The sequence below is a fragment of the Bombina bombina genome, chromosome 6, assembly GCF_027579735.1.
Source record: "Bombina bombina isolate aBomBom1 chromosome 6, aBomBom1.pri, whole genome shotgun sequence".
NCBI classification, from domain to species: Eukaryota; Metazoa; Chordata; class Amphibia; order Anura; family Bombinatoridae; genus Bombina; species Bombina bombina.
In genome coordinates, this window is record NC_069504.1 from 719,748,040 (window position 1) to 719,753,052 (window position 5,013).

Consider the following 5,013-nt stretch of genomic DNA (forward strand, 5'->3'; position numbering starts at 1 on the left):
TGAATCATAAAATAAAATTTTGGGGTTTACTATTCTTTTAATTTTTGACTGTAATGTCCCTCTTATATACTTTTTACCTCTGTGATAACCTTGTATCTAAGCATCTTCCGACAGCCCCCTGATCACATGACTTTTTATTTATTATCTTTTGACTTGCTAACTCTTAAATAACTCCTTGTGCATGAACACCATGTTATCTATATGGCCCGCATGAGCTAGCAGTCTCCTGTTGTGAAAAGCAAACAACAAAGAATGTGATAAGAGGCTGTCTGTAGTGGCTTAGAAACAGGCAGAAATTTAGAGGTTTAAATGTTTTAAAATATATTAATATATCAATTTTGATTGTGCAAAGCTGGAGAATGGGTATTAAAGGTGTTCTCTATCTTTTTAAACAATAACAATTTTATTGTAGACTTCCCCTTTAAGTGTCAACATTTTCAGATGCAGAAACAATTAAAGTGTGTCCAACGCATTTATATCATAGTTTTATTTTCACTATAATACATTTTATTATTATGGTAATTTATTTCTAAATTACCAATATATTCTGAAGAGCTAGGAATATAAGGTACTTGATAACAGGGCACAAATTACAAAAGACAATGACATAGAAGATGGAGCAGAGGGCACTGCCCATAAATTGCCATCTGATGTAGATCACCATACATAAAGGGATGTATAGAACAGGCAGCTTGTGAATGCTAAAGAAATACAGGAAAAAAGATGAGAAAAGTACAGGGAGCAAAAATTAAAAAACAAAAATTAGGTAAGTGTGCAGTGTTTGCATTCATGTGCAATGGGTTTTTAGGGAATACTTGAAGCACTAGAAGGTTAGACAGAGTCTTCTTGTGCAAGGTAGAGAAATTTGCAGAATAGGTCTATACAATTTCTGAAGAGGGGAACATTAAGAAGTTAAAAGAGAGAAGGAAAACAGTAGGTTGTGGACAGAGAGATGGATAATATTTTTTATCTAAGAACCAATATATTGGCTTTAGGAGATACGAACTCCAAAGCAATGATCCTTATATATGTGATGAACATGACTAGCCTAATAGTAGATTACAGTGTTATTGAGGACCTTCTATGTTAGGGTCAAGATTTGTAATTGATCAATGAGACTACGAGAAGCCAGTTGAGGAGGGGGCAATTGGCAGAGAGGTGCAGTTAAGGAGTGATGCATAAGAAAGATGTCTGACAGTGGAATTCATGGTGGATGTAAAAGGGGACAAGAGGAATTTGAATCTAATTTGAGTCTTGTGTGAGGTCACTATTTTTAGATATATTTTTAAGGTGAAAGAGGTAGGAATTGATTGACCAAGCCCTGGATGTTAAAAGCAAATGACATTTGAGTCAATTGTGACTGTAAATAACAGATATGAAAGGATAAACTGACGACTGTATTGAAAAACAGTTGTTGATATTCGGAAAGTGAATGAGGGTGAAAATAGAAGCTCAATATTATAGCTATTGAGTTTTAAATCATGAGAAGACATACAGGATAAGCTATTTGATAGACCTCTAGTGATGCAATTTGGAAGGGATAAGGATAGGATGATTATAATTTCATTGGCATAAATATTACATCTTTGGTTTTCCATTCATTTAAGAGGCATGAGGCATTCTTGTAGTTTGTACTGCAATTATGTAGCAAGGCAATAATAGATAACATGCATATAAAGGAGACAATTACTTTAATATTTATTTAAATTTAACTTAAAATGGATACAATGGTATTATCTAATACAGCTGTTTGATTGTTGTGTTAAATTATAGAATATGTAGAAATTTGGTGTATTGAATATATCCATTTGTAATTAAGGAATTGTAACCTCATCTCCTTGTCTTTTTGTCAATGTATAAAAGAGAAGTCAGTATATTAATTTACATCAAGATCTTGGTTTATAATTGTGCTAAGTGATGAAATGAGTGATGAGGTTATGTGCATAGTAGATGAAGTGTGTTATGGGGGTCATGGGCTAGAGAAAATGAAAATAAAGTAATATTTATCAGGGCATATCATTAATATAAAATAAACATGCCAATGTTACTTGCCTTTCTGCTTGTGAGTAGTCTGTTCACCTCTTGTTCAATTCTTGTATAATTCTTATGCTGTCACTTATAAAAGAGTCACTTCTAATAATGGGAACAGTTCCCAAAGCTATGCTCCCCCTAGCTATGCTTTCCCCAATACTAGTGTTCAAAATATAGGAGATTGAAGGCACCTGAATCCACTTAATTAGTTCATTACAGGAAAATGAAAAAGCAAAAGACACGTTTGGAAAGGAAAATCCAGTACAGACCATAAAGGAAATAAGTTAGAAATACACAAATATGTAATCTAATTTACATAGGAAATTACATTATTAAATGCAAATTAAGGGAAGATAGCAAGTATTAACAAAATCTAATCATACCATATGACAAAAAATTAGAAATAGCTGCTAAAACTACACTTGTCAACTGCAGAACATAACATAAAGGAAAACAAAAAAAGGAATTATAATTAAAGGGACAGTAAACCTCAAAAATAATGTTATATAATTCTGCACATACTGCAGAATTATATAACATTATATTAGCCTTATTTGTATAAAACGTAATATTCACTTTTAATTTAAAAAAACCCCGGCTGTTTTACAGACCCGCTCTCTGCTCTCTGCTGAGCGGGTCTGTTTTATTCACACAGCGCATCGGGCCAGCTGTATAGTCACAGCCCAGCCCGACCGCGCCATTATAGCTGCACTTTGTGTTATGGCGCGGTCGGGCCGGGCTGTGACTATATAGCTGGCCCGATGCGCTGTGTGAATAAAACAGACCCGCTCAGCAGAGAGCAGAGAGCGGGTCTGTAAAACAGCCGGGTTTTTTTTAAATTAAAAGGGAATATTACGTTTTATACAGATAAGGCTAATATAATGTTATATAATTCTGCAGTATGTGCAGAATTATATAACATTATTTTTAACGTTTACTGACACTTTAACTATAGAAAATAACCTATTAATCATACAGACTCCTGATTGCAAAAATTCACAAAATATTGTCTAAAACTACAATGTAGTTACTAGACTGAATAAATTTAATATCTAATTTCAATATCTGCAAAGACTTAGTTTATGGGCCTTGGATTATCTCTACAAGCATTGTAACAGTTAGAGAGCTTTTGTTCTTACAGTATGGAATATTTTGATAACATACGCTGAAGAGAGTTGCCCTGATTCCCTGTTACTACATTTCCCTACGTGCTTAAAAAACGTTGCTTTAGAATGCAGCCATGGATAGACAACACAAGTAGAAGAGATCAAGTTCTTCAATCTAGAAGTGTTAAAGGGGAAAGATAACTGCCAAGAAAATGGTGTCTGGAAAGCAAAGGCTGTTAATTGAAGAAAGAGTCTAAGAAAGAAAAAAAAAAGAAAAAAAAAGAAAAAAAAACAAACAAAAAACAAACAAAACAACAGACACAGCACAAAACCAAAATGTAACCGACTTACGACTATTTCGACGGTGGTTAGTGACTTCAGCGTAATACTCTTAGGCAATCCTGCAGTCTCTGTTGTCAGCACAGCCGTCGTGCCGTGATCGTATAGTGGTTAGTACTCTGCGTTGTGGCCGCAGCAACCCCGGTTCGAATCCGGGTCACGGCAAGTTTTGTGAGGTTGCTGATTAAGACAATGCCATGTGTCTTGGGGTGCACATGGACCCACAGAGTCTGCTTGTGTTGTGAACAAATACGCAATTTCATACGTGAGTCTGTTTTCTAGCTTTGAGAAGGAAAAAAGGGTGACTTTTGGGAGCTGTCTGTTCTCTGGCTTTTTTTCAAATTTCTTTTTAAGAAATAAGTTCAAAGGTTATTCAGTGTAATCAGCAGGCGTAATGGGATACATACAACCCTTACAAACGATAGCTGGTTAACCACAAGTGTAAATCATGACTAGAAAATGTTTTCATTTATCTGCCGGAATTGGCCAATGAGAAGGTTTCTTGCATTCTGTTATCTTTAAGCTTGGATCAACCAGTAACCTTAACCGGTCAAAATACATCAATGGCAAGGAACTGACAATGCTTACCTTGAGATATTCTGTCAGTCTCTCTGCTACCACCAGTCCTCTAATTTGAAGCCCCCTTTTCTCTCCTTCCTCAACAGAAGAATACTGTTTTAAGACAAGTATTTTAGTTAACCCTTGAGTAATAAAGAATCCGAAAATATAGCACATTTTGACATGTCCCTGTTACGGATATAAAATACATTTTTAGCAAATGTTCCTTAATTGAAAAAAACTCTTAAAGTAAAATGTTCTACAATATAAAAGTTATGTGTTTTTATGTATGTACATATATCTATATATAGATAGATAGATAAATATACAAATACACACACACACACAAACAAATATTTATATATCTATATCTATATCTATATATATATATATATATATATATATATATATATATATATATATATATATATATATATATATTTATATATACTCAAAAAGGCCATCCTTTCTACTGATGGTAAATTGCACCAGACATTTTCAACATTAGATGCACAAGGTTAGAGAAAGTCCCAAGTAAATTAAGGCCAGATTTGTTATATCCAAACATGTGAAAGTGAATGCCAATAAACACTTCTCCACCAACGAGAGCGTTTGAGCTAGTCAATCTCAAGCCACAATCATCATCAGACTCGTCAGCTGGCATATAACGCCCACGTGGGCCAGTGGCGCAATGGATAACGCGTCTGACTACGGATCAGAAGATTGTAGGTTCGACTCCTACCTGGCTCGTGGCTTTTGAGCAGCTAATTGGTTCCTTACATTTTCAAAGCAAACTGAAGTTCCTGCAGTGACCTTGTTTATGGGCCTTGGATTATCTCTACAAGAATTGTATTCATTTTTTTTATTTTAACAGTTAGAGAGCTTTTGTTCTTACAGTATGGAATATTTTGATAACATACGCTGAAGAGAGTTGCCCTGATTCCCTGTTACTACATTTCCCTACGTGCTTAAAAAACGT

General features: G+C 34.6%; 2 non-coding genes across 2 annotated transcripts; both read left to right on the forward strand.

The window, feature by feature from the left end:
* The first annotated feature begins 3,569 nt into the window (after positions 1–3,569).
* On the forward strand, positions 3,570–3,641 carry TRNAH-GUG (transfer RNA histidin (anticodon GUG)). Its single transcript has one exon. It is a non-coding gene; the product is annotated as a tRNA-His (tRNA).
* A 1,070-nt stretch (positions 3,642–4,711) lies between these two features.
* Positions 4,712–4,784, forward strand: TRNAR-ACG (transfer RNA arginine (anticodon ACG)). The gene has a single exon. It is a non-coding gene; the product is annotated as a tRNA-Arg (tRNA).
* Positions 4,785–5,013: the final 229 nt, after the last annotated feature.